We start from the raw sequence: 26,061 nt of genomic DNA on the forward strand, positions 1-26,061 counted from the left end.
CCAACCAACATACATACATGCCTACCTACCTACCTACATGGCCACCTACATGCCTGCCTGCCTACCTACCTACCTACCTACATAGCCACTTACCTGCCCACCTGGATACCTACCTACCTACATACCTGCCTACCTACCTACCTGTATACCTACCTGCCCACCTACCTACCTGCCTACCTACCCACCTACCTACATGCTTACCTACATACATACATACCTACATGCCTACCTACCTACATGGCCACCTACATGCCTACCTGCCTGCTTACCTACCTACATGCCTACCTACATACATACATGCCTACCTACCTACCTACCTACCTACCCACCTACATGCCTGCCTACATATATACATACCTGCCTGCCAACCTACCTACCTACATGCCAACCTGCCTGCCTACCAACCTACATGCCTGCCTACATACCTACATGGCCACCTACGTGCCTGCCTGCCAACCTGCCTACCTACATGCCTACCTGCCTGCCTGCCTAGCTACCTACATGGCTACCTACCAACCTGCCTACCTACCTACCCACCTACCTACATGCCTACCTACATACGTACATGCCTACCTACCTACCTACATGCCTGCGTTGACTGCCTGCCTGCCTGCCTAGCTACCTACATGGCCACCTACATGCCTGCCTGCCAACCTACCTACCTACGTGCCTACCTACCTGCCTGCCTAGCTACCTACATGCCTACCTACCTCCCTGCCTGCCTGCCTGCCTACCTACCTACCTACCAGCCTGTCTGCCAACCTACCTACCTACCTACATTCCTACCTACCTACCTACCTACATACATATATACATATATACATACATACATACATACATGCACGCACGCACGCACGCACGCACGCACGTACATACATAACCATCATGCACCATACCTATCTCCTTACCCACCTATATGGCTACCTACCAACCTGCCTACCGACCTACCTACCCACCTACCTACATGCCTACCTACATACATACATGCCTACCTACCTACCTACATGCCTGCCTACATACTTACATACCTGCCTGCCAACCTACCTACCTACATGCCTGCCTGCCTGCCTGTCAGTAATTATCGCAGTGTTCCATTAGTGTTCCATTAGCGAACAAATATGACCCAGTGGTAAATTAATCTTTGTCGATAGATCAGAGCAGATACAATGCATTAATACGATGTTCCCTACCTACCTACCTGTATAAGTCAATCTGCCAACCGACATACCTACATGCCTACATACTTACATGCCAACCAACATACATACATGCCTACCTACCTACCTACATGGCCACCTACATGCCTGCCTGCCTACCTACCTACCTACCTACATGCCTACCTACATAGCCACTTACCTGCCTACCTGGATACCTACCTACCTACATACCTGCCTACCTACCTACCTGTATACCTACCTGCCCACCTACCTACCTGCCTACCTACCCATCTACCTACATGCCTACCTACATACATACATACCTACATGCCTACCTACCTACATGGCCACCTACATGCCTACCTGCCTGCTTACCTACCTACATGCCTACCTACATACATACATGCCTACCTACATACATACATGCCTACCTACCTACCTACCCACCTACATGCCTGCCTACATATATACATACCTGCCTGCCAACCTACCTACCTACATGCCAACCTGCCTGCCTACCAACCTACATGCCTGCCTACATACCTACATGGCCACCTACGTGCCTGCCTGCCAACCTGCCTACCTACATGCCTACCTGCCTGCCTGCCTAGCTACCTACATGGCTACCTACCAACCTGCCTACCTACCTACCCACCTACCTACATGCCTACCTACATACGTACATGCCTACCTACCTACCTACATGCCTGCGTTGCCTGCCTGCCTGCCTGCCTAGCTACCTACATGGCCACCTACATGCCTGCCTGCCAACCTACCTACCTACGTGCCTACCTACCTGCCTGCCTAGCTACCTACATGTATCCAACAATGCAGGGATGTACGCGCGCGCGCGCACACACACACACACACACACACACACACTCACGTACATACATAGATACAAGCATGTATACTGTGGGGATTCTCGGTACGATGTGGCATACTGAGTCGGGTACATGGTCCTAGGTAAAATGCTTACAACACGAATCACGAATCTATCCAGTCACGATTTCTGCAGACCGTCATGATTTGGTTGGAGTATTTTCCACTGTCGTGAAGACCACGCGCACCTAAATGACACACTCTCCCATTCACGCGAATGGTATCAAAATCCGTTTATATGCAAATCACTTGCTCTATGGCAGTATCACTTTATGAATATTCATGACGCAAGCACTGATAAGAAAATGACGTGCAAGGAATAGTGACATTGTTACGAAGGAGGACACGATCACCTCAGTTTGAACCAACACAGCATCAAAGTGAAAGGGAATCAGTTAACCCGGTTTTAAAAAGTAGTTCAGTTATTTTCTGAACGTCAGTTGAAAGTGTGAGGAATGAACAATTATATAGCGATCATGAATAATGAAAGGTGCAGACAAACCTAAAATTATAATCTGGGCTAATTTTCATCATTCGAACACATGGACATCGGACACTGACACGTTCAAGGGACGCATCTCAGCATAGGTATTTGCTGAGACACATCTAGCATTCATGTATCACGTGACACAAGAGTGAGTGAGTTTAGTTTTTTACGCCGCGTTTAGCAATATTCCAGCAATATCACGACGGGGGGCACCAGAAATGGGCTTCACACATTGTACCCATGTGGGGAATCGAACCGGGTTTTCAGCGTGACGAGCGGACGCTTTAACCAGTATACTACCCCAACGCCCAAATAACTGCTTCAAATATTGATTATCCCGCAGCAGCGTATGCGTACGTATATGTACGTATGTACGTATGTACGTATACCGCCCCCTGATACGAGTAGTTGTCGGAGCTTAAACAGAATCTTTAAAAGTGTATAGATTACAAACAACATCATAAAATTTAACGAGTTGAGCGAGCATACCTCAAATATTACTATTCAGATCTGACCGCCTCCGTGGTGTAGTGGTTAGAGCGTCCACCCGGAGAGCGGAAGGTCGCGGGTTCGATCCCCGACCGAGTCATACCAAAAAGACGTTAAAATATGGTACTTGTTGGTCCCTGCCTGGCGCTCAGCATTAATGGGTACAACAAGGACTGGTCGGTTCGGAGTCAGTATAATGTGTCTGAGTGGGGTATTCATGCTTCACTGCGGCATGGTATCTCAGTGGGCTAGCACTATAAAACCAGCTTAAGTCTGGGCTAGTACAAGCAGCCGCACATATACATACACACACATGCACGTCGTCATATGAGCGAAATATTCTCAAGCACGACGTTGAGCCCCATTTCACCTCACCTCACCTCACTATTCAGATTTGTGTCACAAGAAAGAGAAAGAAATGCAGTCATACACAAACCACAATTTATCAGTGTAATCATTTAAGGCATCTGTTTAATGACTCAGTAACACACGGATGTTCCACTCTACCGGTAGCATTGATCGTGTGTGATAGATGACGTGTTTATTCAGCATTGACGTAATAATTCACCATATATGACAAAATGTGTCGGCACAACATGTAGCTTCACATTATTCTTATACTGACACTTCCTTTGTGTTTGCCGATGGTCTATCAGATGAAAAGTTACCGCCCTTGCTCGTATGATGATCCAGTGGTCGTGGGTTCGATTCCCAGATTCCGTTGTGGGCTTCACAGAAAGGTGTTAAAGGTGTAGAGCGTGCATCATTGCCCCTCTTCAAGCTGACACGACGAAACGGGATTGAATTGTTGTTCAAAACAGCGTCAGATAATCTTATTCAAATCTCAGCGGATTGCATCAGTAAGGCCTCCGTAAAGTTTACAAAATGTTTTGTGGTAGACATGTGGAGGAAATATTAAAGAATTGACACAAATGATGGCCGCTGCAATTCCCTTTTTGGACTCATTTCACTTTTCCTTCTCAGGTGAACAATTGGCTAGATTTGCATATTTTTCTGACGGATGCCATCGGCGGAGCAGGACACGCTCACCTGGTATCATCACTATTTTGATAGCGAATCATTAACATATACCACTCATGCACAGTCGGATTTGTACAATCGACTGTGTTTCCAGCAGCTACGTCTTGAATGTAGAAAGGATTTTGTCGGGTTTATTTACAGATCTAGACATCGTCTTGCGGCCGAGTTTCTGGGGCAACTCGTGCAGATGTTCCCAAGGGGATAGGTAAGGAAGTAGAGTAGACCAGCAGGCAACCTGTGTAACTTGGCGCATGGCCAAATCTCAGTGACTGAAGACGACATAAAGCAAGCATCCACATAACCCCTCATATGTCTTCCATTAACCTGTACATACTTCCAGTGTTCGCACGCAGCCAGAAGCCACGACAGTGAGCAATTCTTGATGATGCATTCAGTATTTACGTTTATATCGAACATGCTTGTAACGAACTGATGGATATAACGAACGTTACATGTTACGACCATTTGCTGCATATTATACTCAGAATACGTACAACAAACTACGATTTAAACGAACTAAATTAGTGGTCCATTTGAGTTCGTTATAACCGTAGTATACTGTCTATACCACTGAAGAGACATTAAAGGATGCCCGATTATTTACATTGCTATAGACCATCTGTCACGGTATAGTCAATAACATCTTTTGAGTAATATGTGTTCGACTAGGTCTCTCAGAGTATCATTTTGATTTGTGTGAAATTGTAAGTGCACATACTGTGTGTCCTGATATGTTGGTCCGTGTCTTTTCCCAACGTATATGGGACGGTGGGGTAGCCCAGTGGTTAAATCCTGCGCTCTCAAAGATTTGACTCTCTACTTGGATACTAAGTGTGCTGCCCATGTGTGGTTTCCCAGCTGTAATATTGATAAAAGCGGCGTAAAACAATATCACACTCACAACATATATGTGGAAAAGTACATGTAGCTGAGTTGTTTTGGTGTGTATTTATTCATTCAATCATTCATTGACTCATTCATCCTTTCAAGCAATCATTCATTCATTTAGTTAGTTAGTTTATGCTATGGGGCTACTAACAAAATGTAACTGATCCTCAAAGATGAACAGGTGTCTGGTACAGCTTAGTTCTCACACACACTTACGTTTGTATGTATTAGATAATAAGCAGGACAAAGGTGAAAGCATGTCCTTAACCTTTTTAAAAATGTCCCTTTCAACCCAAAGGAAAACAAAGAACTTCGATGTGACCCATCTGTGGAACTGGAAGAGTTTGACTGATGACTGATGACCCGCGGTGTGCAAATGGCAGCATGAAAAGCTGGGCACGTGGGCGTTACAATAATGGACCAGTGTCGGAACACTTCTGTTCGTGTGAAAGAGCTGACTGTTTCTGATGTCAAAATATGAGTGAGTTGTCTTTTTTCTGGTTCGTGCGCAATAACCTCATTACGTGTTTGACTACTGAGTGGGGCTATATCGTCATTGCATCGTTGTCTAAAGTTCATTCACACTTCTAATGCCTCATCTGATGGCTTTGCTACGTAAATTATCAATATGATCTATGGGCTTCACACTTTGTTCCCAAGCAGGGAGTCGAACAGTTGGGAACCAACGCTTGGCAAGGGATACTACATGGTAATCCATATTTGAGTGAGAACAAATGAATGTTCACTAGCAATGCTCAATAGAGCCAATATAGCATAACAAATATATATTTATACGATTTGACTTTGACTGACACTTTGTCATGGGGCGACCTGACCCTCTCATCTGTTGCCATCGTCCTTGTCTGATTTCATTCAGCTTCCAAGGATACTGCTCTGACTTATCACTGATGGACACCTAATTTGTTTCTTTGCTTCCTCTTTTTCTCTCTGACCGATTTATATCAGCAAAGTTGAACGTGTCAAGTGCTGAATAAGTGTACACTGTTGAGACTGCTCTTTCGGAGGGGCATTTTTGACAGGCACTTCAGTTCTTCTCTCTCCGAAATGTAGCACCGAAATAAGCATTGTAAAAATCGTTATAATGTTTCTGAGCCAGTTCTTCAGTGGCACGGATAGGAATGGTACTGATCTGGACATAAGTGAACATCAATGTCAGTGAATGAAGAAATCTCAAAATCTCTTTTAACATTACGCTTTCATAGATCGAGATATGTAGATAACTTACAATGATTGTGTGATTATTCCCATCCAACAGTGCGTATAAACATCTCTGCAGTAATATTTAAGGCAAACATGGCGGTCTAGAAGTGAAGTGAGTGAATTTAGTTTTAAACTGCACTCAGCAATATCCCAGCTGTATGGCGGCAGTCTGTAAATAATCGAGTTTGGACCAGACAATCCAGTGATCAACAGCATGAGGATCGATCTACGCAATTGAGATACAATGACGTGTGTCAACCAAGTCAGGGAACCTGACCACACAATCCCGTTAGTTGCTTCTTACGGCAAGCATGGGTTACTGAAGATCTCTCTAGCCCGTATCTTCACAGGTGAGATGTGTGGGAGGAAGCGGGTTGCCATACGAGGTCAGATGTGTATGTAGAACCCCTCCTACAGAAGACGAACACCGTTACTCAAATATTACTACAAATACAGACAAGAGTCGAAGCTTTATGATGACTGCGTGAAGCTTTCTTAATTCCTACAATAACTTTTTCCAAATCCATAAGAAATCCTTGATAAAAGACATGTAGATTGTACGATCTTGACTATATCATGAGCATGCGTTTATGAATCCGAATCAAAATAGTGATGATACCACGTGTTCGCGTACACTGACCCGTCACCCGTCATAAACACATGCAAAGGCTTGTCAATTGTTAGCTTCTAAAATGATCATGCCATTTAAACGCAATTGAAATAATGACGGCACATATGCCTAAAAGTCGTTGGGATTGTACATTTACTGTAGCACGCAGGTTCTTTCTACCGAAGGGGCGGTGTAGTAGCCTAGTAGTTAAACCGTTCGCTCGTCACTCCGAAGATCCCGGTTCGATTCCCTACATGGGTACAATGTGTGAAGCCCATTTCTGGTGTCCCCTGCTGTGATATTGCTGGAATATTGCTAAAGGCGGCGTAAAACTTCACTCACTCACTCTTTCTACCGAAACATGGCCATATCAGACCATACGGAGCAGAAACTGATTGCTATGGGTTTGAATCCCTGTCCCTAGATCCGCCATCATCATGACAATGTTCATGGGTTTGATCAAAGCCGTAACTTCTAAGGCATGTCTCCCAGGTTAAACTGACATGCATGGAAATACTGTTCAAAGCGCCGATAAAAGGATCTCCCCCTCCTTCATACGATTCAAAGTGATATGCACCATTGACGAAAGCCATTCGGTTCAAGTCTACATTCAATTGCGTCACATCTAACTGCGACGGCGTGTAACAATACGCTCTCGCTTAGGTGTCTGCCTAATTCTATCTGCCTAAGACATGCTTAAGACACAATTTCACACATTTTCGACAATATTTTGGTCTATAGTATATATATTGGGGCATATGTACTCACTTTAGCTTCCAATTGATGCAATAAAAGACTTATTATCCCTTACGACTTGCCTGAAATCGATAATTGAAACTTAGAGGCGAACAGCTTCGAAACAGAGAATATTTGCCATATAGGGAATGTAAACAATTGCTCCGTACATCGAAAAATGTCGCACGTGGTGTTGTCGCTGTTTGCCGAACTGGTTACCATCCAGCCTGGTTCCCTGGGTCTGTTGCGCCTGCGCTACGCTCAGTGTCGGGCGTAGCGCAGGCGCAACAGACCCAGGGAACCAGGCTGGTTACCATCACAAGTTTTGCGTAGGATATTCGTAAAGAGCGCTCCAAGGGACATAACTCTATGAGGTTCGCTTGAAATAATGTTCGGCCGGTAGAGGGCACGAGATTCAATCTAATACAACGTTGCACTAATTCATTCGTACAATTTAATACAATTTAATATTGTAATCTATTTTCAGAGGTGTGATGTGATAAAGTGCCTTTAATGTCATAAAACCCACAAACAGTTGACAGATTGCACATGCATCACATTAAATTGGCGTCACTTTACATTGTGAACCATTATCATTTCACATCGGTTGAATCATAAGACCCAGAAACATATGACAGATTGCGCAGATATGAACATTAATTGATTCATAAGCACACCAAAAGCACACCTGGTTGTAATGGCGTCACATCAAACTCACATTTCACATCGGCGACATGTATGTCTACCTGAGACTTTGTTCAAGTCATAAGTGAGTGAGTACTGTTTTGCGCCGCTTTTAGCAATATTCCAGCAACATCAGACGGGGACAACAGAAATGGGCGTTACACGTTGTACCCATGTTGGGAATCGAACCCGGGTCTTCGGCGTGACGAGCGAATGCTTTAACCTCTAGGCTACCCCATCGCAACTTTCAGGTCATAAGACCCAGAAACAGTTGACAGATTGCACAGATATGAACATTAATTTACCCATAAGTACATCAAATGGACACCTGGTTCGAATGGCGGCACATCAAACACGGGCGGCGTTAAACATTAACCTCTCACTCACATCGGTGCCATGTGTCTGCCTGAGACCATATTATATTTAAAAACCCACAAACAGTTTACAGACATAGGAAACGATCTCGCCAACAAACACATCAAACAGAAACGATAAAATTCGCAAATGCCAATACACTCATCAATACCATGGCATCATGTGACCAGAACACCAAAGCTTATGCGTTGATGAACTGTCACAATTATGACGCTTCTAAAAGCTTTGAACTATCACTCTCACCTCAAGGTAATGTACCATAGGTAGGAGGATGATTCTCCAATCTTCCGCGTCCATACTGTCGGACATATCAACCATCACGTAAACCGTCCCGTTAGATTACGACGCCATGAAGCAATTAACTGTCTGAGCTCAGTACACAAACATACCAACTTGAACATGCCCCAGTCAATATCAGTTAAAGACCAATGAGTATTAATGATTTATCACTTACATCGATGGTTCACGTGCTGCAGTCGCATTACGACGCCTGTCGTGGTTAGCTTCATCGTGACAAATACAGTTGCCTTGTATGCATGCATCTTATTTGACAATCGCTGTACGTGCAGCAGGATCTTGCATATCCGCCATAACTTTAACACGAGGGAGTCGTTCAAAAGTTTGATGGAAGATAAAATCTTAATTCCGTTAAACTATTTTTATTACCTTATTTTCCACATTTACGGCAATATGTTCTCGGGTGGGCTATTCTTCCATTAAAATTGTGCAGGTAAGTGGATGGTTGGCTTAGTATGTTAAAAAATGATCTTAGTCTTTCATATATTCATATTTCACATTAAAACCCTTGAACTGATCCCCTATTACTAGGTTGTTGACGAGCTGAAATTGTGAGATTGTCACGATTTCCACGGATTTGTATGACTGGCTAAGCGATATCCTTTCTGTCCTTCTAATGGTATATGTTACTGGGAGATTCGCGGATTTTCCTCGTGACCCCATACCATGGTGAATTTGTCATCAATACTTATGGCGTGACATTGTTTGTCATCTTTCCTTGTTCCCCCCACTGATAAGATTCTACAGTGGTCCAGCGGACAGAATGTTTCCCGGAGAGTGGATGGTTGGTGGTTCGATGCCAGGCATGTCAGACCACAATACGTCAAAGTATGGGACTTGTTGTTACCTTGGCTGACGTTCAGTCATGTCATGCCAGGCATGTCAGACCACAATACGTCAAAGTATGGGACTTGTTGTTACCTTGGCTGACGTTCAGTCATGTCATGCCAGGCATGTCAGACCACAATACGTCAAAGTATGGGACTTGTTGTTACCTTGGCTGACGTTCAGTCATGTCATGCCAGGCATGTCAGACCACAATACGTCAACGTATGGTACTTGTTGTTACCTTGGCTGACGTTCAGTCGTGTCATGCCAGGCATGTCAGACCACAATACGTCAAAGTATGGGACTTGTTGTTACCTTGGCTGACGTTCAGTCATGTCATGCCAGGCATGTCAGACCACAATACGTCAACGTAAACATAAACCTTACTTTTCCAAATCAGAAAACAACAAAATATACTAACTATTCCATGTAGGACATCTTCCTATGCAGGTGTGTGCATTCAAGAAAAATATATAAATGTTAAACTTACAAGAATGTTAAACCCTTATTCCATTTCCCAAATGGGTTCCAAGATGGAAGCCTTTTTCTAGTGTGCCCGTGAAATTATTGGTGTACTGCTAAGAACTCCGTAACACTACAAGCGAATCCGATAATTCTGCGCAGTTGCAATAGCGTACTTCTGTATCGAAGGTAAACATTGTCTGCTACCACATTGACGCTTGAAATCGGAACATTTCTACAAGATACTGGCTTTTAATCACTAAAGGTAAGTAAGTAACAGTAATTGACAGATAAATTGACAGTTTTATGAAAATTCGTTTTCTTCAGACTTTAAAAACTTTTTCTTCATTATTCATAATTGGATTTAATATGAAACTTTCTTCCTTACATTGATGAAGTGATTTTTGAAAATAATCTGGCCCTAATAGGCTTCCATACTTCTGATCTCCAGCTGGATGTTATGCGCATCGGTTGCTACGTAGAATTACCGGACAGCAAGCGATGTCATCAGAACGCCGGTAAGGTCAACCGTATGGCATAATACAACTTTAGAATCTGATAGACGTCAATAAAACATATATTTCTAGGTAAATATGATGCATACCAGCATGTTTAGTCACGTAAACCACAAAAATAAGAGACGTTAGTTGTCGTGGTGCGATCGATGTGCTTAGGTGCGCGGAATTACCGGACGGCATTGTATACATACTCACGTTCTAGGACACATGACATTATCGCCTGTGTTAAGGGTAACGTCAGCGCTTTGGACACGCACTGAATACGTTGAATCTAGCATAATATTAGCACACGCATTGTTACTATTCTTAAATATTTAAGTTTTGAAAAGTTTCAAAACATTTTTTTGAAAAACACGGCGTTATTTCTACATGCTGTCAACATTTACAGAAAACTGAGAGACGGCAATACCTTTGATTTGCAGAAAGATCTGCTAATTTTACAGGAGGAATATAAAAATCGCCACGATTCAATTTAGTTTTCTCTCTGGTGATAGTAATACCACCAACTGCCTTACTCCACAAGCTGGACTTGACAGAAAAAGCAGAAAGGAGAATTTTCACACAACATAAAAATGTCAATTCGAAAGTTCAAAGGCCTACAAATTCAATAACTTGAAATTATAGCGAAGCAATACTTCTAGGTGGCGTGTTTAGGACGCGGAGAGTCAGATGTACAGAGTCTCAAAGCTCTTAATTTTGCTGATCTCCGAATTTAAGGATCTTCCCGCTTCAAGATTATCAGCTGTCGTTTACCATCAATGGCTGGAGGACGAATTGTGGTACTCTTATGCTCAAACATTGTGCCGTTAGACGAGAGTCTCCGACGCACCTCGTGACCAGCTGATGATGTCGGTCTGAAGGAACAAATTGCCTTTCTAATTCTGTTACAAACAGCATTTGGATCAAAGTGAGTGAGAAGGATTTTGCCAAGGTTTATAACATTAAGCCATGTCGAAAATAAGGATATTCGTCACACATGGTACCTACATTGGGTATCGAATTCGGGTCTAAGGGGGTTGAACGACGATCAGTTCAACTGCTTATCTACCAATGCGTTTAAGTCCACTGGGATACGTTTATTCACGTTGACGTATAAACATGGTATCTCTCCTTTCCTCCCCCCCTCTCTCTCTCTCTCTCTCTCTCTCTCTCTCTCTCTCTCTCTCTCTCTCTCTCTCTCTCTCTCTCTCTCTCTCTCTCTCTCTCTCTCTCTCTCTCTCTCTCTCTCTCTCTACCATTATTCCATGTGAACACAGCTAACATATATAGTGTGAAGCCTGGTAAATATCCATATATCATCTGTGGAATGGGTGGGACACAGTTAACCACATCACCTAAAGTACTGAAACGCTGCGTATAGTTGCCTCCCTTTACGCGGTCAGGATCTTATAATCACATGTTTGAAACCAGGATTCGCCCTGATGTTGATTATCGATTCGTCAGTTCCATGTCCGTGTCTGTAGGACTGCCGTCTGTCCCCTCGCATGCAGAGGGATGATATTGTTTAAAGCGGCGTAAAATCACACTCATTAAATAATCATTATACTTGAGACACATCATCCCACATCATTCATTTTTAGTGTGTTTATGCTTTCTCACAAGCAAGAAATATATTGATATAACTATAAATAGAGCAGCCAGGCCCGATCATCAGCTCAGAAAGGCAACTACGATGAATATTTGTTCTAAATTGAGGACGGAAAATCTGTGATGACTCAAGTTTAGGTAAACTTACATCACCATGACCAGTCATTACAAACAACTGAAAGTTAAATTGTGAATTTATTCACCAAATTTCAAAAGGTGAAATTTGTTAAACATATTGTTAAACATCACCTGTCGCTAGATGTCACATGACTGGTCACGTGATTATAGATGTTGCGAAAAAGCTAAATACCTTCTACCCAAATGGCAGTAAGGTCACACAATTTGTAGCAAGAAATAGTGAGTTTTTAGCAATATTACAGCAATATCAAGGCAAGGCACACCAGAAATCGGCTTCATACAATAAACCCATATGGAGAATCGAACCCGGAACATTAACACGACGAGCGAACGCTTTAACCACTGGGCTACCACAGCCCACTATGAAGTAAGTGAGTGTTCGTTATCTCATGCACCAAACAATGTTCCTGCTATACGGCGTCAGCTTGTAAACAGCGGACTCTGGAGCAGAGGCTCCCGCGAGAGGATAGCGCGTTTACTGTGCTTGATAAAGTTTCTTGTAACATTGTAAATAATCATGACTTATTTCTACAAAATAAAAACAAATACTTGAAATACCTTTTCAGACGAAACATTCGTTTGACAAAACGCACTGTAAAGTAGCTCACGTTTATCCAGGGCCGAAATGATATGGTTAGGATTGCTAAAACAAGTGCATGTTTAAAAATCAAATATGGCTGCGAGCGAGCAGATTATTCACTAGACTTGCACAAGTCTCTAAGGTAAAAATTAATAGTTTAAATTATAATTTCTAAAAAATTAATAAATAACAGCCTGGGTCCTTAGATATCTAGACTTGCCCCTTTGAAGGATAGAATTAACATACATCCGTGGGCTCAGCATTCAGTACAGCCTTGGAGCAAGGCTAATTATTCACTAACGGTTCAGCGTATACTTTGTTAATCTAAGATCATCCACTGAGAAATGGCAGAAGGGTATGATACATTACAACATTGTCAGTGAAGGATCATCTCTGATAAAACATGTTACCCCGCTGAACCAAAATGTCGAGATGCGTCACAGCGTCCTCGAGCTTTATCTCTTGAACGACCTTGGAAGGTGTGGGTGTACTATTACGTTATCAACAAGTGACGTCACACCTTCGACGTTGCAGCGTTCATTAAGTCACTTGTGAAATCGCTTTGCAATTCAGTTAACTTGAAGCCGTGTGCGGTTATTCTTTTCTATTGCAATCAACCGTTTGTTATAGTTTCCAATAAAGCCAGGCAGATAACCTCATAGAGCTTAACAACGTAAATGGAGGTGGTGGAAGAAAGAGCACTCGACCCTTTGGCCTTCGTTTCATGCTTCCAATAACAGAACGTTAGCCTCAGTATGAGCCCTTAAAATCCTTGTCTGGGATTACCAGCGCCGCCATCATGCTGTCATCACTTCAGCGGCAAAGGTATTTCCAGACAGTCAATACCCAAGTAAGTAGGTAAGCAACTACGTACATATCTAATGTCTAGTAAACATAATACAAAATTGATCTTCATTCCAATTCTTACAACATCTTTTCAACGTAAAACGTCCACGCTGGAGAATATTCATCGAAACAGTTTCCATTGGGCGTAACAATGAGTGAATGGGTGAGTGAGTGGGTATGGTTCTAGGTCACTTTTAGCAACATTCCAGCAATATCACGGGGGACACCAGATATCTGGGGGACACCAGAAATGGGCTTCACACATTGTACCCATGTGGGGAATCGAACCCGGGTCTCTCAGCGTGACGAGCGAACGCTTTTAGCACAAAGCTACCCCACCGCCCCTAAAAATGAGTCAGTGTGTGAATTTAGTTTTACAGCGCTTTTAGCAATATTCCAGCAATATCACGGCGGGTCACACGAGAAATGAGCTTCACGTTTTGTACCCATGTGGTGAATCGAACCCGGGTTTTCGGCGTGACGAGCGAACGATTTAACCACTAGGCTACCCCACCGCCTCTCACCTAACGAATATAGCTCTTGACATTCAGAACATGTTAACTGACGACATAGCAGTACTTGACATTATGCTGTGCTGTCAACGCTTTGAGGACTGAAGTAGTTATTGTCGAAAACGGCATCGAATGGCCGTTTATAAACTACAGCGTCACAAAAAGGACTTAGCAAATGAAATCGAAGAGTAATTTGCTAACACTGGGAGCATTCCATTAGCATTTAACGTGTCCTTTTAATGGTAGCTGGTACACCGAGTGATACCTTTAGCTGTGTTTCTGCTCTTAATTTGGTCAATACATTAACCATCACATTAACTATCCTTGCTAGTGTGATCAAAGCGCAAATACACAGACGTGCTAATTTTGTTGTCACGGTAGAATAGATATTTCATCATGAAATAAGCAGTCCTGGGCATTAAATTGTGTTTGTGTGTGTGTACAGACCCACACGGATCTACCAAACATCTCCGGGGTTTGGCATAATCGTACTAATGCATTAAGTAGACACGCCCAAATACGTGTCCGGTGATGGTGGTATCGTGTTAAACATGGGCCAAGCCTGTTTAAAACTCGATAATAATATCTGATGACAATACAAAGGCTTATGTCAAGTGTTTGCACCATCGCAAAGGCTAACAGAATCTTTGAAGGAACATTATCACGTGTTGAAATAATAACAGTAGTAAATGAGATGTCGATATGCTACTCTGCGGGGCAAGGTATAGTGGCTGTTGGCGATGGCGTATTTTGTTTGTTTGTTTGTTGTTTAACGCAGCACTCATCGAGTCTGGACCAGACAATCCTGTGATCAACATCATGAGCATCGATCTACGCAGATGGGATACGATGACATGTGTCAATCAAGTGAGCTTGACCACCCGATCCCGTTAGTCGCCTCTCACGACAAGCATGGGCTACTGAAGATCAATTCTGACCCGGATCTTCACACTGGCGCTGACGTAAACACCCATGATGGTGTAAACCGCTGTAACAGCCAGGTCAGGAAATGAAACTCGCGGGTGGTGATACCTGTGGACAGCAGATTTTATTTTTGATACCGGATATGATGTGGACAGCAGATCATATTTCGTGATGTGACCGGATAGTTTGATTTGTCATGCTACATGACAACATGCGGGGACAATACAGGAATAGTCATGACAACAGATGTTCTAGCACATTGAACATGGTTAGGACACAACAGATAAGGGTGAGTGTAAATAAAGTTTATCGAAATATTCGACGTTACGGCCAATTGTACATTTACCATCTGGGGAATGGAACCCGAGCTGTTGATTGATGGCATTAACCACTTAGCCACCAACTGTTAGACGTTTACTTGCATGTTAAGATGGTTAAATCCTTAATAATGTTTAACTAATAGTCCGTAATATTTCAATGAGAACATTATCGTCCGAGTAATGATGATTGATTAAAAGTAACAATATTATGATACTGTAATACCGTTGATAGTAATAATCGGATAATAATACTTATACGAAAAATAATGTTTTTAAACAATCTGGGTGATTGCATAAATAATTACCAAAACACTTAACACATAAAATATGAAAATATTTTACAAATAGAGTTCCTGTCAGTGGTCTTATCTTTTAGTACAGAAACAATGCTCATACGAACTTGCAGTGACACATTCTAACCATATGGGAGTCGAACCTGGACCGGCTATACGGGCAAAACAGTCATAGCTTGAGTACCCCGTCTACTTCTCCAGTCCTCTTCCGTTGACAAACAGAAAGATAATTGGATCAATTCCGTAAGTACTTAAGAAAATTCTTAAAACATCTTGTTTTCAGCTCTCTTTTAATTGATGTCACAGAAAATACTAACTCTTAATGATAGATATATGCCTGACCTTGATCGTTGCAAACTTCGTTGATTTTATTGCTTACACGTAAACGTACCCGTTCGTAAGTAACTGAGGAAGTAAAATTGTATTTAAATCTGTTTACATTACTATATTATGTGAGATCATAATTAGGGGTGACCGATAATACCGGTTAACCGGTATATTGCAATTCGAACTTCACAATACGATATATTGCGGTACACTTTTCGCGAACCGGTTCACCCGATACGATCGGCAATTCTCGTGATGTAGTCAAAACTACAAATAACATTTGTATTTCCTTATATTATTATACATTAATTGTTTTGAGAATGTTTTTTGGCGGACGCCGCTGCAGACGCTTTTTCTCGAGTTCCAAACTTTAGAGCGAAGTCTTCAATTTGGAAACATTTTCAATTGATCTCTTGTACAATCACATCTGAGCCCTGACAGCGAGCAGTGGTATTGTTTGAAAAGGGAAACAGTAATTTCATTACCTTAACCCGTGTATTACACTTTTACAATATGTTGCAATACATATTTCAATACGCCAATACATATTGCAATACGCCAATACATATTGCAATACGCCAATACATATCACAATATATCGCAATGCGAAAATTTGGCAATACCCAACCCTAATCATAATACAGTGATTAAAGACAGCAAGCATGCTCTATGAAACTCAAGTGACCCGAAGCTGTGATTGTAGCCTTGTTGTAAATATGTCTGTTCACAAATGTAGTAAAACCCATTAACCGGACAGCGTTCTTCTGGTTACCCTGCTTTCTGAACAAAGGCTGCAAACAGTGGATTCATATGAATAACGGACATTACTCTGACTGCTCTTCAGCAACCCATACTTGTCGTAAGAGGCGACTAACGGGATCGGGTGGTCAGACTCGCTGGCTTGGTTGACGGGTCACTGTATCCCAGTTGCGTAGATCGATGCTCATGCTGTTGATCATTGGATTGTCTGGTCCAGACTCAATTATTTACAGATGCCGCCAGATAGCAGGAATATTACTTGAATAGTGCGGTGTTAAACAACCAATCAACCAACCAAATGTATAATCCGGACGATTCACAAGGAACATGATGTTCCATGACAGGAACGCCATTGGTCCAGGAACAGTTGAACTGATTCCATAAGTACCATCACGTTCGGATAAAGGAGGGTTCCCCTTTCCTTTATAGTTGCAATCGTTTCATAAACGGATGCAGATGTATTCAATTGCGCACGTCTGTTATATTACGATGAAGTTCCTGGTACAGATGTGTGTTTTTGTTGTTCCAACTCTTTGGACAAACAATTTTTGCTTGTTGGTCTCCTTCACGCAGACACCCGACACTTTCCTACGAAGCCGGAAATTAATATTTGATAAAATCATCCTGATCCCATTTTTATCACGAGCTTTCTAAAAAGAACTTTATCACCAGAGTAAAAATTGTGGAATTATATTGAAAATGTGTGGATCAACTTACAACCAGGTCTTTCTGGAGTGTCAAACGTGACAGAGAGCAAACTAATTGTTCATGTTCAGAGTCGTGACATTTTCGTTCCAATGTTGAGAGTGTCTGCGCATTAATCATGTATATTTCAGACTTGTATCCTGATTCAGCTTTTAGCGATGGACACCTCTGAGTTATCTCAAGGATACAGCGATAACGGATTCAATGTTTACAAACGTGGGATTCGTAAGAACAACGGTCATGGGGGTAGATGTTTGAAGGATTGTTTGTTTGTTTGTTTGGCTTGTTATGTAACGCTGTCAATGGTATTCAGCTGTTTGATTCTGTAAAGTTGAGTTCTGTAAACAATCAAGTCTGAAATAGACAAAACCAGTGATGGATATTATGACGAATGTTCCACGCACAAGCTTCTAAACCGCCGGGGCGGTGGGGTAGCCTTGTGGTTAAGTGTTCGCTCGTCTCGCCGAAGGCCTGGGTTCTATTCCCCATATGGGTACAATGGGTGAAGCCGATTTCTAGTATCCCCGCCGTGATATTGCTGGATTGTTGCTAAAAGCGGTGTAAAACCAAACTCACTCGCTCACTCTAGATGATAAAGTATCTACCCGTCTATCCAAATCCAAAACTCACTCACTCAAAAACGCCAATTCGAGCATTGCAAAAAAAAACCTAAGTTGAAATTCATGTCTACCCTGTCCCCTTGGTTACCAACGCTTCTGAAATGTCATTGAAATGTTTTATTTAATAAGTTAGATGACATTTATTGAACCAAATGCAGTCGCTTCTTCGCTTCCTGCTGTATGGAATACGGTACAAGTGGCTGCTTGGAGGTGACCAGGGGCTTCAAATACAGCTGTTGTGGCGTGGGTGAAGGAGGGTGGTGTGTGTGTGTGTGTGTGTGTGTGTGTGTGTGTGTGTGTCTACTTTCATGAATGTAATGGCAACACGTGTTCATGTATGTTCATGAAGCCATGAGATCAACCTGTTTCGGTACAAATGATGGTGATGAAGATGATGATGAATTTGTTGCCTCTTTGTCATGTCTGGTAGCGCAATGGAACATCTTTCCAATAAATCGCAAAGAAATCAGTGTGGTGTTGAGGGTGAACATGACATGAGATACCCAGAACCCTTAAAATTACATTTCTAGTTGCAGATGTGGAAAATTAAGGTCAGAATATTACGGCAAACTCATAATTCAATATACAGTTATAGATTGATGTATTTTACTATAGAAATAATGACAGCCGACTAACAAATCTTCGGTAACAACTCTGATGTATTTATTTGTATTAACTTCCATCATTCAGAATGATATATTTCAAAGCGAACATCTCTAAATGGAATGCAATGCCCGATAAGCATTGAGCGATTTACACATTTACAACCTCTTCCTTTGCTAATTTAATTCTCTCAGAACAGTCAACTACCCTTAAAATGAACGGAAAATGGACACTAAATTTTGTTCGTTATAACCGTAGTTCGTTATACGCATTTCGAGTAAAATATGTGCGTCCGTGTATCAACGCGTATATCTAATAGTACACTAAAGCGATAAATGTATATTGTTACGTAAACATTTACACAGAATTGCTGTTGCGCATATGTCACGTAAAATATTTTATAAATCTACAATGTATGTGTATCAAAGGCTACATTGCGAATTTTCATGTTAACTGTTTCCATAACGTACATAAATGAAGGCATGTGCATGTTAAGTGTGCAGATATGCAGACTTTCCGTATGAATGACAAATTCATAAGCCCATTTTCTTCGTGTATCAAAATGCATGTGTTCTGTTGACAGTTGACATTTTTCATATGTATTTCAGACAGAATGACATATTGTATGATGTTTGGGTAAGAAAATGCTCTCAAACAGTACACTGTGTCGTGTACCGAACTGTACCGACGAAGTATGATTGTTGTATTTTTGGTGCTGAAAAAACGTAAAGAAGGAACCTTCCAACTGGACGCCTTCCTATGTATCCTAATGTTACCCCCCGCAGACACCTGCCCGTGCATCCAACATCATGTACCTGTGTATCCTAATGCGACCTCTAGCCGTACCGACACCTGCCCGTGCATCCAACATCATGTAACTGTGAATCCTAATGTTACCCCCGCAGACACCTGCCCGTGCATCCAACATCATGTACCTGTGTATTCTAATGCGACCTCTAGCCGTCCCGACACCTGCCCGTGCATCCAACATCATGTAACTGTGTATCCTAATGCGACCTCTAGCCGCCCCGACACCTGCCCGTGCATCCAACATCATGTACCTGTGTATCCTAATGCGACCTCTAGCCGTACCGACACCTGCCCGTGCATCCAACATCATGTACCTGTGTATCCTAATGCGACCTCTAGCCGTCCCGACACCTACCGGCGCATCCAACATCATGTAACTGCGTATCCTAATGTTACCCCCCGCAGACACCTGCCCGTGCACCCAACATCATGTAACTGTGTATCCTAATGCGACCTCTAGCCGTCCCGACACCTGCCCGCGCATCCAACATCAAGTAACTGTGTATCCTAATGCGACCTCTAGCCGTCCCGACACCTGCCCGTGCATCCAACATCATGTAACTGTGAATCCTAATGCGACCTCTAGCCGTCCCGACACCTACCGGCGCATCCAACATCATGTACCTGTGTATCATAATGCGACCTCTAGCCGTACCGACACCTGCCGGCGCATCCAACATCATGTACCTGTGTATCCTAATGCGACCTCTAGCCGTACCGACACCTGCACGTGCATCCAACATCATGTAACTGTGTATCCTAATGTTACCCCCGCAGTACCGGCACCTGTCCGTGCATCCAACATCATGTAACTGTGAATCCTAATGTTACCCCCGCAGACACCTGCCGGTGCATCCAACATCATGCCGGTGTATCCAATCCAACATCACCTGCCTGTGCATCCAACATCATGTACCTGTGAATCCAAATGTTGCCCCCGCAGACACCTACCGGTGCATCCAACATCATGTACCTGTGTATCCAAATGCGACCTCCAGCCGCCCCGACACCTACCCGTGCTCCACAGTTGCTTCAAGGTAACCGAAACCAACCTACCCGTGTACCAAACTATTTGTGCACCCTAATATGACCTCCAGCCGCCACAACACCTACCCGTGTTACCCAAGTTGCTTCAGGGCAACCGAACACCTACCTACATATAGCCTGTATCCAAATGCTACCTCCAGACGATCCGGGGCGAGTGGTTAAACTGACTGAGTTTGGCGGTGCAATATTCCAGCAACATGGCCCAGTGGGCTTACACATTGTACCCCATGTGGGATTACCGGGTCTTCGGCGTCGAGCCACGCATTAACCACTAGGCTACACCCCCACCCCACCCCCACCCCACCCCACCCTGTGGTTAAAGCCTTCCCTTCACACCGAAGACCCGGGTTCAATTCCCCATATGGGTACCATGTGTGAAGCCTATTTCTGGTGTCCCCTGCCGTGATGGAATATTGCTAAAATCGGCGTTAAACCAAACTCACTCTACTCTAGGTGATACAGTATCTACCCGTGTATCAAATGCTACTTCTTCACAACTAAACAACTACCCGTGTATTCCAATGCTACCTCTACACAATCCAGTTCCTACCCGTCTATCCAAATGTTACACCAACACGATCCAGTATCTACCCGTATCTCCAAATGCTACTTGCACACAACCAAACAACTGCCAGTGAATCCAAATGTTACCTCAAGACGATCTAGTACCTACCCGAGTTCCCAAACTCCTTTAGCTGAACCAAGACCTACCCGTAATTGGGTAACTCTTGCCGACAACTACCTGGTCGACAGCAATCTGACCTATCATTTACCTGACTTCTAGCCTTCTTCTTGACCAACCCATAAATGTATTAAATAAGATGGCGACACGGGTACTTATGTTTTATCGAAAGGTAATGATAATCTAAACTTAAGGAATATGTAAGGTCAGTGTTTTAAGCATTTAATAAACTGATTTCATCTAAAATGATAAAAAGTCAAAAAGAAATCTTCAATTTATCTTCGTTTACTTTTTGGGTGTACACAGTCCAACTGTCTGACGACTTGAGCGGTATCTCCCGAAATAACGGATTTTCACTCTTTGCTTTATTTGCTACTTACTTTCAAGCCGTTACAATGTATTCATGGAACGTATTGAACCAATCCTGTTGTAATGTGATTTATGAGACGCGTATATTGACAGTAAACTTTCGCGATATCGTCAAGAGAATTCAAGTTTGTTGATTCTACCAAACACGTTTGGAACATTCGAACAAACTTTGGAACCACTTCGTTTCTTCAATCCACAAAAGTCGATGAAGTGTCCAAATGACGGAGTGGTTTCTCGATAAAAACCATACAAAAATACACATAAAAGATACAACGGAATTCGTTTTTATCACAGATACAACCCTTTAGGTTTCTATGATGTAATTTAGAAGGCGTTGTCAAAGAATGTTAGGTCCATTCAATAATGCAATATTGAGTTGATTAACGATTCAAATATACTCGTATATTTACATGTTCGGGCGAGTATGTAGACCATCATTGAAACATCTACTCCATGAAAATATTAAGATTTAAAATCAATATGCATCTGCGAAACGTTACTGATACCCCTCAATTCAGAGTCATTAACGGTGATGAGCAAGCGGGTATGACGTTTTAAACACATGGCAACTTACCCTTCGCTATTCCTAAGTAATTTTAGTTGGTTGCTCAAATCGAAGTCCCAAGACCATAATCCCTGGATGAATGTGATTTGCACAAGTCTTATATGCGGCACCAAACTGGCTCATGCTTAACTCTCGTTCGAAGGAACTCCGTATTTCAAACCGAAAAGACACGATTCCATATAAAGTTCAACTTCCGTTCAACGGGCCGTCATTCTGAGCTGGTCACAGAGTTCTATCAACCAACGGTCTCTACATTGACTGTAAAGGCGTCCCACCAACTCTATACTTCAGTTGGCGTTGATGGTATAGGCTCCAGTAATCGTGGTCTTCTAGCGGATCTGTCCTTAGCTCGATATCGCGCGGGTAATGCTATGGCTGGCATGGCGGCGGAGTACAACAGCTCGCGTGTGTCGAGCGAAGGCATTAATGAACCTAATGCCTTCCCGCGTGCTGGGCGAATGCGCGTGTCAACCGCGGCATGGCATTCAATATGGCGGCTGCACTATTGATCGTGGAAATTAGGGGATCGAAAGCTTGGTCGGAAATGTTCTCATCAGCTGGAGAACATGGCACGAGTCAAATAATACACTTTGGAGTGCTAAATACTAGGCCAGGATACACTTGTCCCACTAATAAGTTTTCAGTTGTCTCTGAGCTGGGTCGCTGGACACAATGGTCGTTTTGTGGTCTGCGGTGAGATGATCCGCTCGGAATAGACTCTGTTGTGCAACATGGCTGTGCGTGATTGCCCATGTAGGTTGGGCAACACGTGTTTGTGTGCGTTTAGGCGCGTGGATGCATGCACGTCTGGAGAGTTTGTTGTCTGTGTTTTTCGCATTTCAATAACTCAATATTTGAGACTCGTAATAGAAAACAGATTTATGGGATACTATTCTAATCATTTGGTTCCCGCACACCTCGAAGTCGGATAAGTCTGTTAAGACGATGTTTGGTGCTGGATTGCGGCACAGAGTTACTGCCAGAGAGTGCTAATGCCGAGACTTGAAAATATACTAGGTACATTGTAAGGTTTGTTCTGCACTGGAAGCTCTGTGGATCAAGTTTGTTGATATGTGAATAGTATTGATATATACGAGTGAGTTTAGTTTTAAGCTTTTAGCAATATTCTGGCAGCATCACGGTGGGTGACACCAGAAATGTTCTCCACACAGTGTATCCTTGAGGGGAATCGAACCCGGGCCTTCAGCGCGACGAGCAAACACTTTAACCACTAAGCTACCCACCGCCCCTTGATACATTGGAACGTTTGCTGATAGAAGTGAAGTTTCTTCATGCATTGAAAGGTTTGTTGATGTATTGTAAAGTCTGTAGACGCATGGTAAAGTTTGTTGATATGCACTAAAGTTGTTGATGTGCTTTATGGTTCGTTCATATTTAGTGAAGTTGGTTGATGAATTGTAAAGTTCATTGATTTGTAGTTAAGTACATTAAAGCTTATTTATATATTGTGAATTCTGTTGATGCATTGCAATGTTTGTTTATTTGTAGTAAGGTACATGTGTCGTTAAGTTTATTTATATGTTGTAAATTGTGTTGATGCATTGTAAAATTTGTTGATATGTTGAAAATCATGTAAGATTCTTGACAAACTGTAAACTCGTTGATACATTATAAACACTGGCGCTACAGTTACTATTCCAGCGTTAACGCTCGCCCTTACATATCGAGTCTGGACCCGAGAAACCAGTGATTAATGTTAGGATCAACGTCCAGGCGTTATCGATGTATGATAACACACAGTCTACTAAGCCACCACGTCTCTTACTACAGGCACTGCTACTGGAAGCAAATTCTAACACTGTATTACATTCTTAATTTAAATGGAAAAAGTTAATTGGCGTGATACGTTCAATTTAAAAAAAGATTGTGGAAAACATCTCTTCCTACGCAGAAGGAACCCAGTGCTGGAACCTGTCGAAGAGTCCTCATCATTACTTGCAGTTAGAGACACTTTCCTTATTCCTTCACAAGAAACAAATTTGCATCTCTTCTTGATTTTGTATAGGATGTTGGACATAACCTACAAAAGGAATTTAGTGTGAATGACAGTGTGTTGATTTAAGCGAACGCTTTTGTTTTATTGTTAGAGGTTTTAGTTTCTGGTTTTACAATATCTATTTAACAGAATTGTATCTTACCCTTCTTGGGGTCACCTGATATTATTATTCATTATCAGTGACCCGATGATATAATTTCACCAACTGTGATCACTTTTTTACACTCACTGGAATCTGTTGACATCAACGTTATATATTTAGTTACACTGGGTCGATATTTCTTCTGGCGGGCTGAAGTCCACTACATAAACTCAGCAGTATTTAGAAATTTATAGTCAATGACAACATACGTGACATTAACGTTGCCCCTTCGAGTGTAAACACCCTTTCAGTGATTATTCATGCCACCTTTACTATTGACTCGCTTTGGAATCTCATTGAAATACATCAACCTGTTTCGGCACAAAATCTGAAAAGATTATTCTCTGGTACTGTTTAATACTGAATCACACACACATCGTATCTGTTCATATATATATATTATTTAGTTTAAAGGTTTATTGTGGGAGGATATTTTTACGCAGGCCAGGACTTATGTACCAGCTAGAACATGGTGCTGGTGAATCAATTGACAATTTAGTATCTAAAAGACCACTTGACCTCGTCTCAATGAAAAATAATTATAAAACCTCAAAGCCATAGGGACCTGGTCTCGAGTGTCCACCGAAGCAATTCACTGGACGCAAAGGCCCACAAACTGTGACAATTATGTGATCACTTAACAATCAGTGATGAGACTTTGCTTCGCGAAAAAATAACAATTTTAGAATTAAAAAAGTTAAGGTCATCTGTTGGCCATTTATCATCAACTGTCACTATGTGGCATGGTCAAAGTCAGTGACAAGCACAGAGCTTGTACACGGAAATTATTCTGATATCTTCAAACACCACAATCTTTGCCCAAATCCTACAAAGTTCTTTCCAACACCTGGAGGATACATTAAGTAGAGTAAACAAACACACATTTAGCAGTTCATCAACCTCTAAAGTACTTACAACAGGGGGTATTTCCAATATGAAGGGTATTTAGATTCATGAGGTTTTGACTATAGAATACCCGCACGATCCGTTATGTATATTCGTCAGTGGTATAAATGCAATCATAGAAGTTCAACGTGTAAGAAAGCGTAACGTACCGTGTAACAAAGTTGCTAGCAACGTCACTGTTACGGTAACCTAACACAATGAATGGGATACGTAACTCTAATTTTGTAATGCGTAGTTAAATCACATTAACATCCATTTAGGAATTTGGCATCACGTCTACATTGTAATAGTCCGCATAATGTGTTGTCGAACAAGACCAACTTGACTGTGAAATGTGGAAAATTGTGAACCGGTAAGTCTCACTAGAGACTGAAAACTGAAAATTAGCTTATTCTAAAAGCATAATTCAATCGATGAAGACATACTAATTATAAACTGTTAACACAAAACCCCATGAAAGTTGATTATACGAACGTCTACAGATTTGGACAAGGTATTCAATGGTATGTTAATTCAGACATCTGGTTGCGCTGAATATGATGAACTCATTGTGTCGGGCACAAGATGTGTTTTGGTCATTCTACTGTATGTCACCAGTCTATCTTGAGCGTCTAATTAACATCTAACAGAAACAC

The 26,061-nt window shown here is 42.2% G+C and overlaps 1 protein-coding gene across 9 annotated transcripts in view; it reads right to left on the reverse strand.

Moving 5' to 3' along the window:
- The window catches only part of LOC124255169 (5-hydroxytryptamine receptor-like), a 206,861-nt gene that overhangs the window by 42,332 nt on the left and 138,468 nt on the right, over positions 1-26,061 (reverse strand). Inside the window, exon 1 of one of the 9 annotated variants that reach the window (XM_046689008.1) lies at positions 22,371-22,824. The exons of 6 other annotated variants lie outside the window; for them this stretch is intronic. The gene's annotated coding sequence lies outside the window, so the exon portion shown is untranslated. Of the gene's footprint in view, positions 1-8,812; positions 8,920-9,023; positions 9,112-22,370; positions 22,825-26,061 lie in introns of those variants that run through there. 2 more of the 9 variants (XM_046689009.1, XM_046689010.1) reach the window with 2 other exon arrangements.

The sequence above is a fragment of the Haliotis rubra genome, unplaced genomic scaffold (assembly GCF_003918875.1).
Source record: "Haliotis rubra isolate DU_JTF1 unplaced genomic scaffold, ASM391887v1 Scf596, whole genome shotgun sequence".
Taxonomy (NCBI): domain Eukaryota; kingdom Metazoa; phylum Mollusca; class Gastropoda; order Lepetellida; family Haliotidae; genus Haliotis; species Haliotis rubra.